This window comes from Lissotriton vulgaris, chromosome 2_1 (genome assembly GCF_964263255.1).
Source record: "Lissotriton vulgaris chromosome 2_1, aLisVul1.2, whole genome shotgun sequence".
In the NCBI taxonomy this organism is placed as follows: Eukaryota; Metazoa; Chordata; class Amphibia; order Caudata; family Salamandridae; genus Lissotriton; species Lissotriton vulgaris.
Window position 1 is genome coordinate 1920847792 of NC_141687.1, and position 26081 is coordinate 1920873872.

The window sequence follows — 26081 nt, forward strand, 5'->3', positions numbered from 1 at the left end:
CCTGTGCTGTAGACCCCTGTGCTGCACCTCGTTTCCTGCTTCTTTTTATTATTTTGCCTTTTGAAGTTTTTCCAGCTTTTAATTTAGTCCCTTGCGTGATTTTGCTAGAGTGTGCTGGGCTGGTTACAAGAGAATCCCCCTCCTGGCTTGTAGGTCTAAGGTGGCAAGGGGAGAAAAGCTTACCAACTTCAGAGGCTTCACAGATGCCCCAAACCCCGTCCTTCCAGCGCCCAGATACCTCACAATCCTCTGACTCCTGACTTGAAACCGCTGAGCCAGATCCGCTCCTCTCAACGGTCAATCTCCAACCCATCTCCCGCTCCGTCTCTCTCCTCATCCCCTCCTCTTCAGCTTTCCTCTCTGGCACGGACACAGCAGCAGCGGCCGCTCTCCTAGTGCAGCCTCTGCCACTTGCTCATCCGGATTCACCATGGTGGAGACTGACTCAGAGGAGACAGCAAGCGGCAATCTTTTGACCCCTCCTTAGTTCCAGGGCAGCCAGAAAGCAGCGCAGGAGGCCCGCAGACACCCCAACCTACATTCCCCGGTGGGTTTCAAGAGGAGTAGAACCTGGTTAAGTGCTCGCTAATCCCCGCTTACAGTATTCTGCACAAGGCAGAGCGGGAGTGCTATGGTGATTTGTGATTTGGGCGATGTAAGTGCACGTTCATGTTGCCTTCCAATAAGTCCTGGGGCTGCCTGTAAATTTGGATACTTAGAGGTTTAAATGTAACAGGAGCAATAGGAAATGACCAGTGGCCAAATCTGACCGGGTCTACAGAATCGGAGTTGTGGAAGAAATAAGCAGTTGATTTGGATTAATTGATATCAAGACCAGACAGTGTTTGAAAGTGCTTAAATATTTCAGGGAGTGGATCAAAGGGTTGGTGTAAGTCATTGAGGTACAAAATGTTATCATCAGCATAGGCTGAGAGAATATGTGTGTCGATCCCCTTTTTGATACCTCGTCTCCTGCTGTCATTCACACCTTAATGGCAAGCGACTCCAGTGCCAGTACAAAAAGCAGGGGCGATAAAGGGCATCCCTGGCATGTGCCTCTGGCCATGGCATTGGTGTGCAGTAGCTGCACCCACTGAATATAGCCGTGGAGAATGGCAAATAAGGAAAGAGCTTGTAGCATATGGTCCCAGTGAAGCTTTTCAAATGCCTGTGTTAAGTCCAAGGAGATGCGACCAGCAGATGTGGTCCCCAGATGTGTGGAGGAGATTATGTGATGTAGGCACCTAATGTTAAGGGAGGTGCTCCTGCCCGGTACGAATCTGCACTGGTCTATGTGTATTAAGCGTGGTAGATACTGCTGTAGCCTACAAGCCAAACCCTTACTGAGGATTTTATAATCCGTGTTTAGTAGGGAAAGGGGCAGATAGCCCGCCAAATCCTTGGGGTCTCTACTTGGCTTCAGCAGAGATGTCACCAATGCTTGACTCGTGGTCAGTGGTAATGCTCCAGTTTTCAGAGCTGCCTGATATAACTTTTCAAGGTGATGGGCTAATTGTGTCAAGAAGGTCTCGTAGAATTCAATAGGTGGGCTATCCAGGCCTGGTGTTTTGTTCCGGGGTAGGTCTTTAATCGCAGAACGTATTTCTGCCTTTGAGATCGGGGCCGCCAAGTCCTCTATCTGCACCTCGATTAGCTGTGAGAATTTTAGGCCCTCCAGGCAGCCACCTAGCTCCTCCAGCGATAGCACCAGTGAGGCAGTATATTATAATTCATAGTATTTTTGGAACGTCACGTTGATGTTGAGTTGTGTGGTAGCTAGGGTTTCCTCTCTCGTAGTGATCTCGGTGAAAGGGATACTACTAGGGGCGTCGCATATTATTCTAGCTAGTAAAGCTCCATCCTGCTTCGGCCTGCTGACGTTGCGTGTATTGTCCGCAACTGTTCCAGTAGCTCAGCATGTTTAATGTGCGCCTCCTGTAGTGCCACCTTTTGTGTTTCATCTAAAGCTGCTGAAGACTCCAAGGTACCCAACCTTTCTTCTAAGTCTCACAGCTCCCTAGCCACCATGGCTCGGGCTCCTACTTTAGTACCAAAGGCCACCCCACAGATAACAGTTTTAAACGCCTCCCACTCTAGTTGTTGTGTACTAGCAGTGTTGGCATTTTCGGCAAAATATTGTGTTATCGCTCTGGAGAGAGTATCACGGTATACAGGGTCTTCCAGTGAGATTGGTTGTAATCGCCATATCGGGACCAGCATGTGAATCCTGCCCCATTCTAACAGCATTTCTAATGGGTTGCGGTCTGAAAGGGTTTTCCCAAAGCACGTTGCAAGGGAGACACTACCTGGCAGGTAAATAGAGCAAATTATTCTATCTATACGTGTGTGGAACAAATGTGTATGGGAATAATGGGAGTATTCCCTGCTTAATGGGTTATGTACCCACCATGCATCTTCCAGTAGCCATCCCTTTGCCCAGCTAGTCAATGCTTCAGCTTGCTGCCGGAAAATTGCACCCACTAGAGGTGGATGAGAACGATCAAGTTCTAAACTCAGAGTGGCATTAAAGTCTCCTCCAACCACCATGGGGTGGCCCTCCCAACCCGTAAGTGCTGCATTTAGTGCCTTCAGAAACTTCTCTTGATCAATATTGGGGGAATAGACACTGCCCAAAACAAGTGGTTCTCTGTCCAAAGTGCCATGGAGAAGCACATATCTAGCATGCTCATCTATCTTCTGCTCTAAGACCACAAACTGAGTCCCGCTCCTGATCCATGTAGCAGCACCTCTAGCAAAGACCGAATAAGATGTACTAAACAACTGTCCCTGCCATTTTTTCCGGAGCTTAAGTGCTTCCGAGTGTGTCAAGTGTGTTTCCTGCAGGAAAATAATTTGTGCTTTCCGTCTGTTAAGTTGTGCATAAAGTCTGTGTCTTTTATGGGCGGACCCCATCCCCCTAATATTCCAAGCGAAAATCTTGTATTTCCCTGGTTGAGTCTTGCACAGGCTCCATGAATGGTGGCACAAAGACAGGAAGCGAGTCTAAACAAACAAACACCATCCCCCAATACTACGTTCCCCTTTATAACAACAGAAGACCAAACCATGGTTATTAAATCAAATTCTAAAACCAAGCAAACTTGCAATCACACTGAGGGAAAGGCAACCAATACTAAATTTTGGTCTATGGGAAGCTCAGTCTAGGACGGCCCCCATCCGGCCCGGCCCCAACCCTGTGTGTCTTGCATATACCAAGCCATGGCTATATACATCTTATAAAGTGAATGGAGCTACCCGTTTAGCGTGACCCCCCCCACATAACGGCACTAGCACAATGCCATTGTCTACCTCAGCCCATATAGTTGTTAACCATTTGTGGGGTAAGAGAGAGAAAAAGAGGCAAACTGTTCTCAGAGTCCGAGTCTATTGTATGATCATCAGATAAGGCTTGGGAGTCCACCGTTGAATGCATGTTGTTTTCTTCCAGTGCCACCACTGCCTGAAGGGCAGATTTCTTGCCTCCCAGGATCTGTTCCGGAGATGGACTGACAGGGGCCTCAGTTCTAGGTGCCTTGTTCCGGTCTTGCTTGCTGCTCGCTGCTTGTTGATGCGCAACACATTTTGATTTAGAAGTTTGGGAAGAGTGTTGGGTGGAGTTCGAAGACAGTGTCACCTCAACCCACTCTTCTGCATCAGCCGGACAGTCAAAAAAGTGAGATTTCTGTTCGTATATTACTTTCAGCCTGGCCGGGAAAAGGAGTGCATATTTAAGGTTGTGCTTCCAAAGCTGTTGTTTGACACCTTGGAACGATGCTCTGTGCTTTTGCACTGACAGGGTAAAATCAGGATACAGAGACACCGTCTGGTTTTCAAACTGAATTGAGCCTTTGTCGTGGGCTGCCCTGAGCAGTATGTCTTGGTTCTTGTAATTAAATATTCGTGCTATGAATAGCCTCGGCCGGGCTCCAGGAGGTGGTGGGCGTGCCGGGATCTAGTGTGCTCGCTCCAAACTGTCAAGTGCTGTAAGGCCCTCTGGGCCAACCACCTCCCGCAGCCACTGTTCTATAAAGTGGGTGGGATTGGACCCCTTGCATCACTCTGGCAGTCCCATAATGCGGACATTATTATGGTGGGCCCTCCCCGCTGCATCATCCACCCTGTCCTGGAGGTCTTTATAAACATTCTATGTTATCAGAGTGCATTTTGTACTAGGTGTAGCTTATTAGTGCGAACCGTGTCCACCAATTTGCTATGGTCAGGTTTTAGTAATGTGAGGTTTGTGGCCAGCATGCTGACTTGCCTTTCTATGGCTTTCCAAAATTAAGTCTAGCTTGTCAGGGTGTCCCACCATGTTAGTGGGAGGCACACAGTCTTGATCGAAGGAGCTGGTTGTACTTTCCAGGTCTGGGTGCTCACGTTTATCAGGGGTCGAGGACAGCCATGGTCACACGCTTCCAAACAGGTGCAGCAGTGCTATGGCCAGATGCAGGAGAGTTGAAAGCGCATGGTAGAGATACCAGGTGCATGGGGGAAGGGGCTGGCAAGGCCCAAGCGTGTGCAGTACTCACTGTGTGCCGGTGCATAGTGTCCTCAAAGCAACAGGCAGGTGTCAATGCCACAAAAGAGCGCAGCGATTTTCAGTGCTTCGCTAGGTTGGAACCCATCACCTCAAGCCCCAGGCTGCAGAGCCGGTAGGCCGGCCGGTCAGGAGACACCCAGGCCGTCGCAGCACCTCCACCAGTAGGGAGTGTCAGATCCAAGCTCCGGCTATACAGCCACTGTCAGTGAGCAGCCAGGGTCCAGTGAGTGGCGCAGGGCGCTCCACGGTAAACTCCACGTGGAGATGGCAGGCAGTGGATCAGTGTTTGAAAGGGTGGGCTCCTTCCACAGTAACAGGCAGCCATGTTGATGCACCAAAATTGTGCCAGAGCTGTGAGTAAGTGTTACGGCAAACAAATGATGGACGAAATGCTGACAATGCAAACATTCGTCCCCAATCAAAAGATCTGGGTTAAATCCGTCATACTTTTGGCCACTACACCACCCCGGTTTGGACCCAGCCATATGCAAATCAGTCTTAACTCTGTGCCTCATGAGAACAGTCCTGACCAAAACCCTCTTCGCAATTGTATCACAGGACACTGCCCGGGTCCCTGGCAGTCGGAGGACACTGCTTTTGTCGGGACTTAGGGACCAGCACACCGCAAGCGGGGTGTACTGTTTTGGCATCAGGGCTACAATCCGCAGTGATTGTCACCCAATGTAGCCATATGAATGGGTCAAACTCACCTTCAGGGGGAACAGGCACAGCAACGCACCACAACAGTTTATGTACACCCCACCCACCGCATGCAGGTGCGACCCGCCTTGGCCCCTCCATAGCACAGCAGTCACTGGATCAGTGGTCGCACACCTCTGGTGCCTAGCCTTGGACACAGGGTGCTCCGCATAAAGTCAGGGGCGATTGCGCCCACGCACCAACCGGAAGATCACGCAAGGGCACCCGGGAAGGATACGAACACCCCACAGGTTGCAGGCACAGTTCACGACCCGACCGCCCGGTCCAGTCCTCAGGAGAGTATCACACCACACTATGCAGCAGCCGCTCAATAGTATCAAGGTCGCAATTGGGTCAGTACCTCCCTCAGTCAGGAGGCAGCTGGGAATCGATTGCCACACGCATGAGCGGCACAGCGCGACCCGGGCACGCTTCACCAGGATATCAGCTAATGCTAGGCCTATACGCCTGAGCTCGGCAAGCAAACCGATCCCAGTGTCCATGACATCCAAAAACAGCCCAGAGGGGTCACAAGGGTGCCGCGGGCAGGGGTGAAAATTCAGCATCCCGTTAGTAGCAAGGATTGACGCAGGATGCAGCTCCCGGGCCGGAATTCATCGAAAGCGCATCCGCCATGCTCGGTGGTTAAGTATTTTTATTTTATTTGATATAATATTTGTAGGTATTTGTGATATGCATTTAACATTGTATGTTTTTTTAAATTTGCAATATTAAATATAGTTGTATTTACATTTGTTATATATTCATATATATTTTTATTTATTTTGTTTTTATAATATTTTTTATTATATTAATTTGCTTGTTTTTACTTTTGAACTGGAGTGAGAATATTATTTGTAATCAAACATTTTCCCTACTGTTGCACTCATTGGAGTGGGATTAGTACATTTTATCTTGCTATTATCCAACACTTTCCCTACTGTTGCACTCATTGGAGTGGGAATAGTAATGTTTACCCCTCTGCTATCCAACACTTATCCTATTGTTGCACTGACTGGAGTGGTACATTTAAGTTGAAATATTTTTCAATATTTTAATGTTTTAATTCATAACAGAATGTTGTTTTTATTATATAAAATTTGTGGGGTGGCTCATAGCCCTTCCCAGCAAAATACATGGTTGGGGGGCTCAACGGCCCCCCAGCCCCGGGGACCACCACTCCTGTGGCCTTGTATATTGTGGGAGGGGGACCACGTGGCCCCCCTCCTGGAGCTATTGAGGGCCCTGGGGACCACCACCCCCTAGGGCCAGCTCCTGCAGTGTCCCGGGGTGCCCACCCCGGGACTCAGTGGAGAAGTGTGGCTCAATGGTTAGAGCGGCAGACCTTGATGCAGAACGCTGGCCAGGGACCAGGGTTCGATTCCCGCCTCGGCGGGATCGGGCTTAAATTCCTCTGACCGGATATTCTCGGTTCAGTGCCGAATCTAAGCATGGGCCCCACGCTGCAACTCTGGGCAATAGCTTGTCTCCACAACTGCCCCCGATGCACAAGGGATGCCTGGTTTCACCATGGGATGCCCAGGAGTGGACACCTCACAAGGAAAAGCCAGGAGGGGTTCCCTTGTGGTAGGAGTACAAGCGCCGGGATGCTTCCAGGTTACTGTACTGTTGAACAGTGGCTCCCAGAGCCCTAAACTTCTCCATTTTCTGGCCTAACTCCCATTGTCTATCAAGAGTAGATTTAGATAAGTCAGATCTTACAACATAAGAGAAGTCTGGAGCTTTTAAAGCAGTGGATTTTAGAGCTAAATTCAAAATCTTCTCTTTTACAGAATACGTCAGGAAATTGACTAGAATCTTCCTAGGTTTAGACCTTCCCTGTTTTAAGCGGAAGGGGTCTCTGTGAGCTCGCTGAATATCTTTTTCTAGCTCTTCCACGGATTCCTCCAGATTTAAGGACTCTTTAAGCAGGGAAGCTACAATTTTTTTCATTTCACTCCCCTCTTTTCCCTCTGGAACTTTCAGGATTCTGATGTTATTTCTCCTTGAGTAGTTCTCCAAAGATTCCACTCTCTCTTTTGTTGCATTCCCATCACGCCTTAAGTAATAAATCTTTTCATTGGCAGAATCTAATTTGGCTTTTAGTTCATTTACTGTGCTTTCGAGAGTATCTGTCCTCTCAGAGAGAAGATCTACTCTCTTATCCAGGGCAACAAACGCCGCTTTTATCTCCTGCTGGTTTCGCTTTGATTCAGCGAACCCAGTTTTAATTTCATGAAGTAAATCTTCCAGTGAAATCTTCTCCTTCAACTCAGAGGTCTCACCTGCCTTATCCTGAGCGGCTAGAAGCCCAGCTTCTTCCGAGATGTTTTGGGCAAAACCACCTGAGTCTACTTCCCCTTCCACTTCCACTGCCTCCACCGGGGCAGAACCTTGGGTGTCATCTGTATCGCCCATCTTATTATTGTCCTCTAGTGGTCCGCTAGGGATTTCTAGAACTTGAGGCAACACCTTAAAATAAGATCTAAGTGAGGGGGTAAGCCTCGCTGCACTACCTTTAGTATTTTTAGATCTTAATTTAGTGCCAATTTTTGAATCTTTTAGACCTTTTTGCACAGACAACCGGGGGGTTATAGCCGCGGTTACTATAGTGGCGGAATTTGCGGTGTGGACGCCGGAAAACACAAATATAGAAAGGCCCCGAATAATCTCTTTAGAGCCAGATTCTGATTCTTCTGCAACGTCTTTAGCTCCCTCCTTAGCTCCCTCCTTAGCGTTACCAGGGCTGACACCCAATTTAGTAAAAGTATCAGCAAGGGTGTTATCTTTGACAATGCCTCTATCTAAAGACTGTTCCCCTTCACCAACCTTACCACCTTTAATGACCACACATCCCTTCCCGAACACCTTACTTGATGGTAGTGCATGGACGAGTAATTTTTCTGCTCCTTCCTCCTCTGGTTCTGTCCTTGTCTTTGTCTTTGTTTTAGGTTTAAGGCGACGAATCCTTTGGGTTTTGCCCACGTTGAGGGTATCTGATTGAGTTCCTTTAGTTGTATTAGGGTACTTTAATGATGTATAAAGGCTGCTGAGATCACCTCTAGCTGCCGCTCTGTGGCTCCTTCGCAGCTCCACGGCTGCCTCTGCCCACCGGGAAAGTGTAGCTAAAGGCGGGATCTTGACGCCACACATCCATACACCAGCAAACTAGACGTTTTTGGTTGGGGTTGAACTAAGGCCAGTACTGCCGCTTTCTGCCGCTTTCTGCTCTATTCTGTTTTTTCTCCGTGAAAAAATCAAGAAGCCAGGACAAGTCAAGGTAGAAACCTCCTGTGCCTGTCACGTAGTACCGCTTGCTCCGCTTCGCTCAGAGCGGCGCCTGCCTTGGCTCCTGTCTTTAAGTGCAACGGACGCCGAACGCTGACAACAGGCGTAATGTGCGAGCACCGAGAAAGGGCGACGGAGCAACAACGTGTCAACAAACCGGCAGGTAACCCCGGCAGCCCGGTGACAAAGCAGATGTAGGCGGGTAGAGATAGAGACCGCCTTTGCCTCTCACGGAGCTCCGCTGCTCCGCTGCTCCGCTACTCTGCTCAGAGCGGCTCCTGCCTCGGCTCCTGTCTTGGGAGGTGCTTCAGGCGTCGGGCGTCGGGCGTCGGACGCCAAACGCCAGCAACAGGGGTAATATGCTGAGCACCGGAAAAAAAAAAGAACGCTAGCTAACTTCGGCAAGTATAATCAAAGCCACTTAGTGCATGCTCTCTTCAGGGGGAATCGCCAGTCGTGCTGATTTCATGCCGATTTCACCGCAGTTCACAGGGCTAACTGGAGCTCCACAGTAGAGACGCGACCTGCCCTAGCCGGCGGCCGCCATGTTTTCCCCCGCGGAAACTGTTTTATTGACATGTTTTCTAGCTTTCTCAATCTGTGGACAAAATTGATTGGACCAGTTCCATTTCTGCCTTTGGCTTATGTTGGAATAGACAAAGGCAGTTTGGGGGAAAGTGGCATCAATTCTCCAAAGGTGTCCTACATAAGCATTGCCAGACCTACCCAAGTCAAAGTGCCGAGGTCATTGCCACCACATTGCACAATTATGAGGTCAGGGTATTGGAGATGCAAAACGGATTTAACCAATGGCATCAATTGGTGCCACTTTAACCCTCTCTGTCCAATCCATTTAATGTCTACATTTGGCAAAGCTAGTTTTTTGTCAATGCCTTTGTTTTCTGCATATCTTTGGCTTCAGAAAATATAGCTGTGTCCCACGATCCACACTCTAAGCATCTTGAAAGTAGATCTGGATGCACTCAGAAGGTGTCTGTATGTGAAATGGCAGTTTGAGAAGTAATATGTTTCTAAAATGGTGGATAAGATGCAGTTTTGAAAAAAGAAAATAAATGATTGTCTGTTTGACAAAATTCTAGACTGAAAAGTAGGCTGCATGTTTCTGTTTTTTAAAAGCATGTTTGTTATTGGTTAAGAAAAAGTGTTTGAAAGGAACAATATATAGGATAAGCTGATATTTTGAAAAGTCAAGCACACTTGCTGTTTGGATTATCAACATTGTGTGATAAAACTTGTGACCTGTTTGCTCAGTTGAGTGTTCCATGAACCTTTCCTATGTTAACAGGCAGTAGGCAGATTGGTGGTAGAGTTCAAACGTATGTCAATTGGAAAGGGTTGAAATGTGTAACCAATATAAATTTGTGTTAGCTTTTGAATTAATGTGGGAAGCAATGTGATTTGATATTTACATGTATATGTGTGCAGAATGAGAGGAAAACGTTGCCATTTTTTGGTTTTGATAAGAGCAGTGCAGTCCAGAGATTCTGAATAAGAAAATCTGGTGTGTGACTGACATACTTCTTAATCTACAAATCAATTTGAATGGTTAGTTATTATTTTGTGAGGGGTTGTATGTGGTGTCTTTGCTTTAAATACGATTAATGTGTTTTTCCTGGTAAAGTCCAGGGAGTACTCTTGCTTGTCTAAAATCACACTGTGAGTCTGTGTGCATTTGGGAACTATTGTGACAGAAGCATTTGGATACTTCATGTGCTTGTAGATACATAACTGCTTAAACATCTATGCTGTTCTCAAGTTTTGGTAGAATTAGAAACCAGTCATTGCTTATGTATTTGCAAAATGAGTCAGACTTCCACACTAAACTACAGTTCTAAAATATGTGGAATGTGTGCAGTCATCTTACTTCTTCCAGATTAGTAAATGATTTTTGGTAAAGTCCAAGGGATAGTGTTGCTTGTCTAGAATCACACTGAGTCTGAGTGCATTTGGAAATCATTGTGACAGAAGCATTTGTGTACTTCATGATTTTGAAGACATACAAATGCTTAAAAACCTATCCTGTTCATAAGTTTTGGTACAATTAGAAACTGGTTATTGCTTATGTATTTGCAAAATGAGTTACGCTTTCCCAGTAAAGTGCAGTTCTAAAGTATGTGGAATGTGTGTAGTTTTCTCACCTGTTCCACACTAGTAAATGTTTTTTTGTAAAGTCCAAGGGATACTGTTATTTGTCTAGAATACCACTGTGAGTCTGTGTTTATTTGTAAAACATTGTGGGAGAAGCATTTGGGTGTTTTATGTGTTTGCAGAGACATAACTTTTTTTGTTGTTGTTGAATTAGAAAATAGTCATTGCTTATGTATTTGCAAAATGAATTAGGCTTTGACTCTAAAATGCAGTACTGAAATATGTGGAATGTGTGCTGTAACCTTACTTTTTCTCGATCAGTAAATGTAGTTTGATAAATTCCAAGGGATAGTATTGGTTGTCTAGAATCACACTGTGAGTCTGTGTACATTTGGGAACTGTTTTCAGAGAAGCATTCTGGTACTTTAAGTGTTTGCAGATACATAACTGGTTAAAAATGTATCCTGTTGACAAGTGTTGGTAGAGTTTGAAAGCAGTCATTGCTTATGTATTTGAAAATGTGGCAGGTTTCTACTCTAAAGAGCAGTAATGAAATATGTGGAATGTGTGCAGTGAACTTAACTTTTCTACACTAGTCAATAGTGTTGGTTGTCTAGAATTACACTGTGAGTGAGTGTGCATTTGTGAACCATTGTGAGAGAAGCATTTGGTAACTTTACGTGTCTTTGTAGTACTCTAATCATTCAGTCAGTATCCATGTACTCGTGCAGCGAGCCAGGCCTTAGGACATGGACTGCTTTACACTCCTATGCACTATGTATGTAGTGGTCTAACTACCTTTTCACTTGAGTTTCAGACTTACAATTCCCCATTCAGTGTCCATACACTCCAGCAAACACCCTGTGACTGTTCTTGCAATCCCATTGTGACTCTTTCAGTACTTTGTACTAATCCACTCACTAAAGTAAAACTCAACCAATTATTAATTCACCCAGTGTATCTCCTTGTTAGTACTGTAATCATTCAGCCAGTATCTATGTACTCATGCAGCAAGCCAGGCCGTAGGACATGGACTGCTTTAAACTCCTATGCACTATGCATGTAGTGGTCTAACTACCTTATCACTTGTGTTTCAGGCCTACAATTCCCCAGTCAGTATCCATACACTCGAGAAAACACCCTGTCACTGCTCTCGCAATCCCATAGTGACTCTTTCAGTACCATGTACTAATCCATTCACTAAAGTAAAACTCAACTAATTATAAATTCACCTATTGTATCTCCTTGTAATACTTTAATCATTCAGTCAGTATTCATGTACTCATGCAGCGAGCCAGGCCTTAGGACATGGACTGCTTTAAACTTGTATGCACTATGCATGTAGTGGTCTAACCACCTTTTCACTTGTGTTTCAGGCCTACAATTCCCCAGTCAGTATCCATACACTCCAGCAAACACCCTGTCACTGCTCTCGCAATCCCATTGTGACCCTTTCAGCTACATGTACTAATCCATTCACTAAAGTAAAACTCAACCAATTATAAATTTACCTAGTGTTTCTCCATATAGTACTCTAATCATTCAGTCAGTATTTATGTACTCATGCAGCGAGTCAGGCCTTAGGATATGGACTGCTTTAAACTCCTATGCACTATGCATGTAGTGGTCTAACTACCTTTTCACTTGTGTTTCAGGCCTACAATTCCCCAGTCAGTGTCCATACACGCTAGCAAACACCCTCAATCAATCAATCAATCAATCACAGCATTTATATAGCGCGCTACTCACCCGGAGGGTCTCAAGGTGCTTGGGGAGGGGGGGGGGCGCTACTGCTCGAACAGCCAGATCTTGAGTTGCTTCCTGAAGGTGAGGTGGTCTTGGGTCAGGCGGAGGTGGGTCGGGAGGGAGTTCCACGTCTTGGCGGCGAGGTAGGAGAAGGATCTTCCTCCTGTGGTGGCTCTTCGGATGCGGGGGACGGCGGCGAGGGCGTGGTTGGTTGATCGAAGCTGGCGTGTGGGAGTGTAGAAGTTGAGGCGGCTGTTGAGGTATCTTGGGCCTTGGTTGTGTAGGGCTTTGTGTGCGTGGGTGAGGAGTCGGAACGTGATTCTCTTGTTGACCGGGAGCCAGTGCAGGTCTCTCAGGTGTCCGGAGATGTGGCTGTGTCGGGGGATGTCCAGGATGAGTCTTGCTGAGGCGTTCTGGATTCGCTGGAGTCTCTTGTGTAGTCTGGCAGTGGTTCCGGCGTAGAGGGAATTGCCGTAGTCCAGTCGGCTGGTGACGAGGGCCTGGGTGACCGTCTTCCTGGTCTCGGTGGAGATCCATCGGAAGATCTTACGTCGCATGTGCAGGATGTTGAAGCATGACGAGGAGACGGCGTTGACTTGTCTGGTCATGGAGAGGGAGGAGTCCCGGATGAAGCCCAGGTTGCGTGCATGGTCTGTTGGTTTGGGTGCGCTGCCCAGGGTGGGGGGCCACCAGGATTCGTCCCAGGCGGAGGGCGAAGATCCCACGATGAGGACTTCCGTCTTGTCTGAGTTCAGTTTCAGGCGGCTGTTCTTCATCCACTCGGCTATGTCTTTCATCCCCTCCTGTAGGCTGGCTCTGGCGGTGGCGGGGTCGTTGGTGAGGGAAACGATCAGCTGGGTGTCGTCGGCGTAAGAGATGATGTTGAGGTTGTGTTGGCGTGCGATGGCCGCAAGGGGGCTCATGTAGACATTGAAGAGGGTGAGGCTGAGCGAGGAGCCTTGAGGAACGCCGCAGATGAATTCGGTGGCTTCTGATCTGAAGGGGGGGAGGCGGACTCTCTGAGTCCTTCCGGCGAGGAAGGAGATGATCCACTCTAGTGCCTTCTCTTGGATTCCGACGTTGCTGAGGCGCTTCTCTAGGGTGCTCTGGCAGACAGTGTCGAAAGCCGCGGAAAGGTCCAGGAGGATGAGGGCCGCTGTTTCCCCGTTGTCGAGCAGGGCTCGGATGTCATCAGTGGCAGCGATGAGGGCGGTCTTGGTGCTGTGGATGGCCCGGAAGCCGGACTGCGAGTGGTTGAGGGATCCATTTGTCTCGAGGAAGGCGGCCAGCTGCTTGTTGACGGTCTTCTCGATGACTTTGGCCGGAAACGGGAGGAGAGAGATGGGGCGGTAGTTTTTGAGTTCGATGGGGTCCGCTGATGGTTTCTTCAGTAGAGCGCTGGGTTCGGCATTCTTCCAGCTCTCCGGGAAGGTCGCTGTGTCGAAGGAGGTGTTGATGATGTCCCGCAGGTGGGGTGCGATGACGGAGTCGGCCTTGTTGAAGACGTGGTGAGGGCAGGGGTCGGTTGGGGATCTGGAGTGGATGGAGTTCATCGTGTGTAGGGTTTCCTCGGTGTTGATCGGGGTCCAAGCACGGAGGGTGGCAATGGGGGGTGCAGGTGCTGTCGTGGGGTGCGTCGGCTCTGTGCTGAAGCTGTTGTGTATGTCCGCGATCTTGTTGTGGAAGTAGGAGGCGAGGGAGATGCAGAGGTCTTGTGAGGGGGTGATGTAGTTGGTTCCGGCGCTGGGGTTGGAGAGCTCTTTGACGATGTTGAAGAGTTCCTTGCTGTTGTGGACATTGTTGTCCAGTCGTTCCTTGAATGCGATTTTCTTGGTGGTGTGGATCAGTTGGTGGTGTTTTCGAGTGGCGAGCTTGAGGGTGGTCATGTTGTCTGGTGTTGGGTCTCTGCACCAGGCTCTCTCGAGTCTCTCACCCTGTCACTGCTCTTGCAATCCCATAGTGACCATTTCAGCTACATGTACTAATCCATTCACTAAAGTAAAAGTCAACCAATTATAAATTCACCAAGTGTATCTCCTTGTAGTACTCTAATCATTCAGTCAGTATCTATGTACCCATGCAGCGAGTCAGGCCTTAGGACATGGACTGCTTTAAACTCCTATGCACTATGCAAGTAGTGGTCTAACTACCGTTTCACTTGTGTTTCAGGCCTACAATTCCCCAGTCAGTGTCCATACACTCCAGCAAACACCCTGTGACTGCTCTTGCAATCCCATAGTGACTCTTCAGCTACATCTACTAATCCATTCAGTAAATTAAAACTCAACAAATTATAAATTCACCCAGTGTCTTTCCTTTTAATACTGTAATCATTCAGTCAGTATGCATGTACACATGCAGTGAGCCAGGTTGTAGGGCATGGACTGCTTCAAACTCCTATGCACTATGCATATAGTGCTCTAACCACCTTCATACTTGTGTTTCTGGTCTACAATTCCTCAGTCAGTATCTATACACTGCAGGAAACACCCTGTTACTCTCCTTGCATTTCTATACAGATATGTATACACCTTGAATTACAATTTCAATTAGTGATGAGAAAAGAAAGTGGTTGAATGATTTGTATGTATAGAATGTGTTTGTATAGTAATAGAAAATTATAAGTTATAAAGGTAATAATATATATTTATTTATGTTCATTTTTTACAGATATTGTTCATCATCACTAAAATAAAGTTATAATGCCGTGAAAAATCAAGAAAGAGAAAAAGAGAGCTAAAGGACAGTTACTTGAAGAAAACTCAACAGCAAGTTTTGGATGACCAACAACATGTGGCTAAAAAGAAGCTGTCTTCCGGTGAGACAACCAAGGAATTCATTAAAAAACGTTCTAGGCCAAGAAACAATGTACAGAATGTTGAAACTACTGACAATGCTTCAAGCAGAAAAATTATAAAAATAACAGCAAGGAAAAAAAGCAAATGTACAGTCAAAAGATACGTCGTATGGTAAAAAAAGACAAAATCAGTATAAAGAAATATGCAAACAAATCTTTTATAATAGAGTACTACATAATTTGCTCAAAGATATGAAGAAATATAGAAAACAAGCACTATTTTATAAAAAGAAGCATATTGAATCCATTGTTGAAAAAGCTTTTGAAGTAAAAAGGAAACTATTCATTTTAGTTTTAAATAGAATTCGGTCACTAGATAAACCAATCCATTTAATGAAGGCCAAAAGTAAGAGGAAAAGAGTAATTAACAGAACAAATTTGTGTGATGTTTTTTGGGTGATGGAATCACAGTTCAATTTCAGAGCCTTTCTTTGATGAAGAGAGTTATTTTCAGACCAATGATTTATTGCATGCAGTTGATACCAGTGGCCGAGCTTATGAGGGTAGAAATCATGGTTCCAAGAAATGCAGAAGAAGTGATAGCTGATGAAGTTCTAGGCAGACGTCCTAAATGTAAATGTAAATGTTTTTGTACTTGTAAAGCGCACAGCTACCCGCAGTGGGTTTCCCGGCGCTTGTACGAATACCGCAAGGGAACCCTTCCTGGCTTTCCCTGTGAAGTGTCCACTCCTGGGCACCCCCATGGTGCAGAACAGGCATCCCTCGCGTTGTGGGGGCCATTGTGGAGACTAAGCAAGCTATTGCCCAGAGTTGCAGCGTGGGACCCATGATCAGAATAGGCACTGAGGCGAGAATAGCTGGTCAGGGGAATTAATGAGCCTGAGACCCGCTGGGGCAGGAATCGAACCCTGGCCCCTGGCCAGAGCTCTGCATCAAGGTCTGCCTGCTCTAACCATTGAGCCACACTTCTCCACCAGTGTACGCTTGGGATTGCAGTAGTATTTGTAGTGTACAACAAGAATCTATTGATATTTTACACAATTTCTTATGAGAATATAGTAAAAAAAAGTTTTAAACAAAAGATTAAGATGTTGCAAGGACTAGACCCTTGCAGAGTGAGAAAAAATACTGGTTTGCAAGGTCATTCTCTGGCTTGTCTTTCTAGGAAAGTATGTCAAAGTGTCTTTCATCATTTCAGGATGTTATCAGTACATCATTCTCAAATGCGGAAGTTAGTCAGAAGATTGTATTATGCAAAATGTCCAGCCCTAAATTAAATGAGTTGAACAGTGCTCTTTAGCGTGGGTCAGTATCAGATATGAAGAAGGTTTGTGGTGAAATTGAGTTTTATTATTTTGGTCCTGAACAAGAGAGTGCAGAAACCGAGACATTAATAGAAGAAAATGTTGAAGAGAATGTGCAACATACTACTACAACAAAAAAAAATTTGAAGAACAAATGACAAAGTTTAAGGTGATTTCAGGTGAAAGGCAAAATTATTCTTGTATTTGTTGTCGGTGAACTCACTATAAAAATCATACTAGGACTGTTGATCTGTATTTAAAAAAGTGAAAGAGAAAATAATGATAAGTGGAAGGAATTTGCAACCTATTTGTTAGTAGAGAATTGTTTTGATTTGGGTTCTGATCAGCGTATTTGTAAATATTGTTATAACAAATTAGATGAGAATAAAATGCCCGCTAGAGCTATTCATAATAATCTAGAGTTAGTTGCTATTCCTCCAGAATTGATAGATTTAAATACCTAGGAGTCTATTCTCATTCAATGTGTACAACCATTTCTGGCTATTGTCGTATGGAGCCTAAAACAGGTAAATTGCCTCCTTCAGATTTACTGAGAGGATTAAAAAGAAGAGTTGTATATTTACCTGTAGATTTAAAGAAAAATGTTGAAACTATTGGTGTAGGGTGTGTACAAAATGAACCACTAGTCTTTCTAGTTAAAAGTAAGAAAATCAGGCAGGAGTTAGTGGATGTTAGAAAAGTGCAAAGGGCAACTTTGTATTTGATGAAAAACAATGAGTGCTATAAAAATGTTTATATGGCAGAAGAAGAAATGCTTTTAGGAGAAGATACTGAAACGTCAAGTGGACAAATTGAAAAGGTGGACATGTCCAGAAGTGAACAAATCTATGGACATTACAGTGTACATCCACTTCATTCAAAAGAAGTGATGGGGAATACTATTGAGTTATTCCAAATGAAAAAAGCAAAAGGAAGTCCCAAGAGTGTATGGGAAGAAAGCTTGGAAGCTCGTTGTTTTCCGCAGTTGTTCCCAACATGAAAAGGAGGACGATATGCTGAATGACCTGTGCAGATTCCTGCACCTAAATATCGGACAACAATATTTTATCCAGAAGATCCAAGATTTCAACAATGTATCCCATATATATTTCATCTTTTGTTTGAAAGTGACTTTTCTGGACTTTCAAATGCAGGACTTTCATATGCAGGCAATCACAATTTGAAAACAGGAGTACATCTGCAAAATGTTTCTGCAATGGATTTCATGGATAAAGAGCACCAGAAAGAAGATCAGTTAGAATCTCAACTGATTAATCTGATGGCATGTCAGCGTGGGCAAAATGAATATTGGTACCGTCGTCATGGAGAACTTAAATGTATGCTAAGGAAATTAGGAACTCCTACATGGTTCCTTACCCTAAGCTGTGCTGAGTACGCTTGGGATGATTTACTTGAATTTCCTCGAGAGGCAAATTCCAATATAAAAAATATTGAATACCAGTCACCAGGAGAATTGTGCTCTTTGGATCCTGTTAATGTATGCAGGTATTTTCATGGATTTGAAGCTATGATGTCTTTGATTTGCAATAAAAAAAATCCTACTCTTGGAGAAGTTGTGGATTTTTTGGGGAGAAAGGAGTATCAAGCAAGAGGTGCTCCTCATATACATATGTTGTTATGGATCAAGGATGCCCCCAAATTCGGAATAGATTTGTATGATACTGTTTTGTCTTTTATTGAAGAATATGCTACATGTGATATACCCAAAAGCCCAGAAGAAAACAATTTAAGACAACAAGTCCTATGATTCCAAAGCCATCAATGTGGAAAATACTGTCGATGAAAGGACAAGTCTAAGGATAAGTTATATACCAAATGTGGTTTTGCATTTCCACGTCCTGTAATATCCAAAGGAAGAGTGAACAGTTTTATGTCAGCTATGCGACATACCTTCACAAGAAAGTCTCCCAAAAATACCTACAATTTGAGAAGAAGCAAAGAATCAAAATACATAAATGATTACAATTCGGTTATTCTGTCCATGTGGAATGCTAACATGGATATTCAGTACGTTGCGGACAATTCCATTGCTGTTGCTCTATATGTGTGTTTCAAAACAACAAGGGGCCCCAAGTCAATCAGCAAAGGACCTCAGGGAGCAGTCATATGAAAACAACAGTGGTCCCATGCAACACAACATAAACCAATTAAATAAATGCAGACACAATGGATTCCGTATTAAAGTGACTTGTCCAGCCGGACAGTGGTCAACATGTATTTTTCATAACAAAGAATTTGAAGGAATATCCTTCAACAGTATCACAGTGTGGGGCACAAGCCTGTACCTCAATTACAATTTGACACTTTAGTATACTCAAAGTGAACAGAAAGGGCTTCTAGGCAAAAAGCTAAATTGTTCTTTTAAATCACAGTGTGAACAGATATTGTCAGATGCGCCATTACATAAACATTGCACATAGCATACAGACTGTATATGGCACATAAATATGGTCAACGGCATTTCGATCCCACATTTAGTTCACAGGGATCAGCAAATCCCAGCTCGCATTGTCAATGAGGAGATGATACCGACTGAACCGGTACCCCCTGGTGACAAATAATCGCGGATTTCCGATTCCCGCCTACCAGGTCCCCAATTGGGTGACCCCCGCCTTTTACCCAATCGCCCGGAACCTAGCCATGCTCACTACATGGTCTGAGAGGCTTGTTATTATTAGGCATTTATCAAGTGTCCTGATGATGATCCCTGTGAACTAAATGTGGGATCGAAACGCCGTCGACCATATTCATGTGCCATATACAGTCTGTATGCTATGTGCAATGTTTATGTAATGGCGCATCTGGCAATATCTGTTCACACTGTGATTTAAAAGAACAATTTAGCGTTTTGCCTAGAAGCCCTTTCTGTTCACTTTGAGTGTACTAAAGTGTCAAATTGTAATTGAGGTACAGGCTTGTGCCCCACACTGTGATACTGTTGAACGATATTCCTTTATATACTTTGTTATGAAAAATACATGTTGACCACTGTCCGGCTGGACAAGTCACTTTAATACGGAATCCATTGTGTCTGTATTTATTTAATTGGTTTATGTTGTGTTGCATGGGACCACTGTTGTTTTCATATGGTTGCTCTATATGTAACATCCTACATTACAAAATCAGAAAAGACGGAACTGAAAGAAATGTGGGAAGAGATTTCTCACGAGAAGAGTCTAAGTAAGAAATTATATAGTTTCAGTTTGAAGATGTGTTATCCCAGCGAGAAATCAAAGCATATGAATGCTCAGATTGGTTATCATCTGCAAGTCTATACTCCAAATCTAGAAGAATCATTTGGGTGAGTCTAGGTCTTGCTGTAATGCAGAACCGAGTACTTAAAACTGTACAAGAAATTGAATATTTAACAGAAAAAGATCCAGAAAGTACAGATATTTTGAAAACGAATATGTTGGACACATATTACCCAAACAGAAGTCATCATCTTGAGAACATGTGTCTCTATGAGGTGAAGCAAAACTACACTTTCAAATGGAATACTACAGAGAACATCAATGATGGAAAATGTGGAGTTATTGGTTCCGAAGGATGTTTATTTTTATTTATTATTTATTTATAGTTTTGTAGAGCGCGTAGTCACCCGATGGGTATCCCAGCGCTGAACCATGTTACTCACTGAGGGGGTAGTCAGGGGGATGCCAGATTAGGGAAAGAGTAGGGTTTTGAGTGCTTTTCTGAACCGAAGAAGGTTGGGTTCTGTTCTGATGCTCAAAGGGAGTGCATTCCACTTCTTGCCAGTATTAACCGAGAAGCGGCGGCCACCTATGCGGGCCTTTTTCACCTTCGGGATCATGATGAGGTTTCCATGCTCCGAGCGAAGCGCTCTTGGGTCTGTAGGGACTGATCCAGTTGTTAAGTATGGGCGGGCCGGTATTATGAAGAACCTTGTGGGCAAGACAGAGGGCCTTGAAAGCGACCCTTTCCCTAATAGGGAGCCAGTGCAGCTTCCTAAGAGCGGGCTTGGCAGATGATCTGGCCGGGGTGTTTGTTAGGAGTCGGGCTGCGGCGTTTTGGGCTTTTTGCAGGGTTTGAAAGGTGGATTCAGGAGCGCCCAGGTAGATGGCATTGCTGTAATCCAGCCTAGATAAAATTAGGCCCTGGATCAGCATGAGACGCGACTGGAAAGGTAGTAGTGGGATTACCTTCCTGCAAGACTTAAGTAGACCGTAGCATATGCCGGCTGTCTTTCTTGCCTGAGTCCGAAAGGTAAGGTCCGTCTCAAGCCACACTCCGAGACTTTTTACTTCCTTCTTGGGGGTGGGGGGTTCCCCCATGCAGGCGGGCCAGATGTTAGAGGGGAGGCTCATAGTTTTTTGTCCTAGGAGCAGGATCTCCGTTTTAGAGCCGTTTAGCTTCAAAGCGGAGTCGCTCATCCACTTATGTACGCTGGAGAGGCAGTCGTGGAGGTTGGAGGGCTCAAGCTTGGGGTGGGAGAGTGTCACCACCAGCTGTGTATCGTCAGCATAGCTGACGATAGTGACTCCAAAGGGTGAGACGAGTTCCTCCAGTGGGGCCATGTAAACGTTAAACAACGTAGGGCTCAGGGAAGAGCCCTGAGGCACACCACACTGGAGGGGGATGGAGGAGGAGCGGCTTTCGCCTTCCCATACTTGGTAGGAACGTCGGGAGAGAAAGGACGATAGCCACTTCAGTGCTCTGCCCTTAACCCCAATATTCTCAAGACGGTGGGTTAGGACCTGGTGACTGACCGTATCAAAGGCCGCACTTAGGTCTAGGAGGACCACTGCCACTGATCCTCCTGTATCGATGATTTCCCTAGTTCTTTCTACGGCTACGAGGAGAGCAGTGTCCGTGCCCTGACCTGGTCTAAAGCCTGTCTGTGAATCGTTGAGGAGATGGTTTGACTCGAGGTAGTGGGACAGCTTTTTGTTCACGAGTTTCTCGGCAACTTTACCTATCCACGGGAGGAGTGAGATAGGTCTGTAGTTGGACAGGTCTGTGGGGTCGAGCGACGGTTTCTTGAGGAGCGCTTTGACGACAGCTTCCTTCCAGTTGGAAGGGACCTCTCCCTGTTCCAAAGAGATATTGATCAGGGCTGTCAGTTGGGGAACTATGGTCTGCGTGATGTTTTTTGCGAAGCGTATGGGGACAGGGTCGCTAGGAGCTCCGCTCTTGGTTGAGGTGAGTATGGCCCTTACTTCCTGTTCTGTAACTGGGCCAAGTGACTCCAAAAAGGATGTGTTGGCGGGGGGCATCAGCTCCTCGACTCTCTCCGAGGAGTCAGAGTTGGCGGGCGGGAGGGAGGTGAGAATTTTTTTAATTTTATCGTTGAAGAAGGAGGCCAGCTTAGCACATTTTTCCTCAGCGGCTTTGGGGTCCATGGGTTTCTGAGGGGGGTCCGGGACATGAAGGAGTTCTTTGAGAATTGAAAAGGTCTCCTTGGATGAACAGGAGGAGTCTTTTATTCTTTCCTCATAGTAAGTCCTTTTGGCATCTTGTAGGGCTCGTTTGTATGCTTTCATGGAGTAGTGGTATGCACTTTTCTCTTCTGTTGATTTGCTTTTTCTCCACGTGCGTTCTGACTTTTTGCATAGTTTTTTCAGGGCAGTAAGGGCGGGTGTGTACCAGGGAGCGGGGCTAAGTCTTTTGACGTGTTTGAGAGTGCTGGTCAAAGGAATGGAGCTGTCTAGGGGTCGGACTAGCCAGTCCATGAATTCTCTGTTCGCGGTGTTAGGGTCCGTGGACAAGGGGGCGATGGTATCGCGTAATTTAGTCTCCCATTCCTCAGGTAGTAACTTGTGCCATCGTCTGGCTTGTATCCTTGTTTTATGTTTGAGCGCTGGTGTCATTTCGAGTGACCAGTGCATGAGGATCAGCATATGGTCAGTCCACGGTAGGGGAGTGGGGTCTTGGGCGTACAGGTTCCCGACGTTGGAGAATATGGGGTCCAAGAGCTGACCTTTCTCATGGGTGGCTTTGGGGTTTTGCAGATGGAGGTCAGCTGTAGCGAGGTCAGTGAGCAGGTTTGCTGCGGCATTGTCAGTGGGGTCCAGAAAGTGCATGTTAAGGTCCCCTAATAGGAGGAAGTTAGAGACTGAGGTAGTCTTGAGTAAGACGTGGTCCATCAAGGTATTGGTGAATTCGCCTAGAGTGCCTGGTGGCCGGTACACCAACAGCCCCGAAAGGGAGGAAGATGGCGAGATCTGGATAGTGAAGTGGCAGTTCTCGCAATCTTTGACAGTTCCGGACTCGATTCTACATTTGAGGTGGTTTTTGTAGAGTATGGCTAATCCGCCACCTCTACCAATTGGTCTATTTAAGCAACATATTTGATAACCAGGGGGTGTTGCATTAGCCACAACGAAGTCACTGTGCGGGGTCAACCAAGTTTCCGTCAGAAACAGTAAATCCAGCATAGAGTTCTGGACGAGGATGTTGATTTCGTGGGCATGTTTAACTAAGGATCTGCAATTCAGAAGGCCGAGCCGGAGTCCTTGCTGGCGTTCCGTTTCCTCGGGTCTGTTGCAGAGGGTGCATCCTACAAAGGGGTTGTCTTCCTTGTGGACATATTTACACTGGGGATGTTTTTCCAGGTTCCAGGCAAGCAGTGAACCTCTGGAGTATGAGATGCGGTTTTGCGGATTGGGCATAGTGGCTGGGCCTAAGGCCGTCTGGGCCCGGACGGGCCCAGACGGGCTTGCCTTTGGCGCGCCCGCTGCGCCCGTCCGCTGCGCTTCCTGGCGAGACACATGGTTTATGCTGTGGGAAAGGGGCGTCACGGGGGCGTGGCCAGCTGAGGTGGGCGTGTCTTACGTCGCGCCTCGCCCTCGGGAATGGCGATGTGAGAGTATCAAGCGTTGCAGCGCTAAATCCGCTGTTCGTGAGCTAAGAGGTGAGTGATTATTAAAAATACACAAAGTATCACACAACAAAGGTTTTAAAAGGGTTCAATGACAAGCTCACTCCCGGCTTCCGCCTCAGGAGACTCGTGGTTCTTAGTGTCGCGCTTTCCAGCTGCGCGCACTATTTATACCTGTATCAGGGGGCGGGGCCAGCTGAAGGTGGGCGTGTCTTACGTCGCGCCTCGCCCTCGGGAATGGCGATGTGAGAGTATCAAGCGTTGCAGCGCTAAATCCGCTGTTCGTGAGCTAAGAGGTGAGTGATTATTAAAAATACACAAAGTATCACACAACAAAGGTTTTAAAAGGGTTCAATGACAAGCTCACTCCCGGCTTCCGCCTCAGGAGACTCGTGGTTCTTAGTGTCGCGCTTTCCAGCTGCGCGCACTATTTATACCTGTATCAGGGGGCGTGGCCAGCTGAGGTGGGCGTGTCTTACGTCGCGCCTCGCCCTCGGGAATGGCGATGTGAGAGTATCAAGCGTTGCAGCGCTAAATCCGCTGTTCGTGAGCTAAGAGATGAGTGATTATTAAAAATACACAAAGTATCACACAACAAAGGTTTTAAAAGGGTTCAATGACAAGCTCACTCCCGGCTTCCGCCTCAGGAGACTCGTGGTTCTTAGTGTCGCGCGTTCCAGCTGCGCGCACTATTTATACCTGTATCAGGGGGCGGGGCCAGCTGAAGGTGGGCGTGTCTTACGTCGCGCCTCGCCCTCGGGAATGGCGATGTGAGAGTATCAAGCGTTGCAGCGCTAAATCCGCTGTTCGTGAGCTAAGAGGTGAGTGATTATTAAAAATACACAAAGTATCACACAACAAAGGTTTTAAAAGGGTGAACCAAACGAAAGGACATTTTAATAATCACAGGAAGCTGAGTTGTGACACTGCTGATAAAAGGGAATTTTACTATTTAGCCTTTTGCAATTGTTCAAACCGTGGTGTTCCGAATTGGAATTACTTGGCGAATTTCAGAGCTATGAAGATTCCTTCAATGCTTGTAAAGATACCATACAATGCACTGTTTTTGCAAATTATGTGAAAATGCTGAACAATTAAATTGATCAAGAAGCTACTATTGCAGTTGAGATTGCTAGAGACAGTTCTCAAGACAGTCAAAGTTCTGCTCCGCTGAGTCAAGATCCACTAGGACAACCAATTGTTGAAAATGAAGCATCAATCGCCATGAACGAGGTGGAAACAGCAATACATCAAGCTCAAAAAGATGTAATGGACTTAACAAACTCGGAGGAGCAACTAAATGTTGAACAGAAAGAAATTAATCAGCAAGTGAAGCAACAGATTGGCCATGGATTTCTTCATGAAAAGAAAGAATGCAATTGCACATTATTTCAACCTATCCGAATGTATGTGAGTGGACAAGCTAGAACAGGAAAAAGTTTCTCAATTAAAGTAATAACCAGTTATCTACAGAAAACAACGGAGTCACATTTGTCTTGTGTTTCAACTGCTCCAACTGGTTTGGCAGCACACAACATGAAAGGAATTACATTACATCGTTTACTGATGCTACCTGTGGAGCATGAAAACAAATTGGAATATAACAAGCTATATTGGGAAGGTTGTTGTGAAGTTTCAAGAGTGCTGAAGAAAATGAAACTTTTGATTATTGTTGAGGTAAGCGTGGTCTCAAACTTAATGCTTGCTTTTGTGCATTTAAAAATGCAGCAAATTCTTAAAACAGAGTATGACGTGTTATTTGGAGGAAAACATGTCATAGTTTTTAGAGATCTACTGCAACTTACTCCTATAAAAGGACAACCAGCATTAAAATCATTTGCGCATGAAGACACCAGAAACTCTCTGGGTAGTGTTGGAAACGTGAACATTTGGTCATATTTTGAATACAAAGAACTCATTACAAATATGCGACAGGCAAATGATGTTGATTATGGAACTATTCTTCAAGGTATAAGAATTGGAGAACTGACAGAACATGGCAAACAAGCTTTGCAGAGTTGGTTACTTACCAATTTGTTTCCAAATGAAAATATAGATCCTGAGAACATATATATGAAAATTGCAGAAAATAAATCCGTAATCTGCTTAATACCAACACTGCATGAGTCTTCTATATTCAATCAACAAATTTTGAAGCTGGAAAATGAAGAAATAAAAAAAATGAAAGCCTTTGATGAAACAGAGCGTGAAGGAACCACTATTATTTTGACATAAAAGTAAAAAAAAAAATATATGACTCTTTCGAAAAATTGATATCTAAAACTGCTGGTTTAGAAAAGAATCTATATGCATGTAGAAACTGTTGGGTAATTTTAAGGTGTAATTTGGATATAGAAAAAGGTTAGTTAATGGAGCAATGGGCAAAGTTGTTGATTTTGTAAATTATTCGAATAAAGATGGTATTACATTTTTAAAAATTAAATTTGAAACAAATTGGTTGTTGTTCAGTTCGTTTTTTGCTTGTTAAAGATTTACATGTCCGTAGAAAACATTTTCCAGTTTCTCTGGCATATGCAGTGACTATTCATAAATCTCAAGGTTTAAGTGTAGATAGTGCTTCGGTAAACAGTGGAAGTACTGTGTTTAAAAAGGGTATGGCATATGCTGCTTTGTCGCGAGTCAGAACTTTATCTGGTTTGTTTTTGATTGATTTTGATGACACAAAGGTTACTGCAGATGCAAACTGTGTGAAAA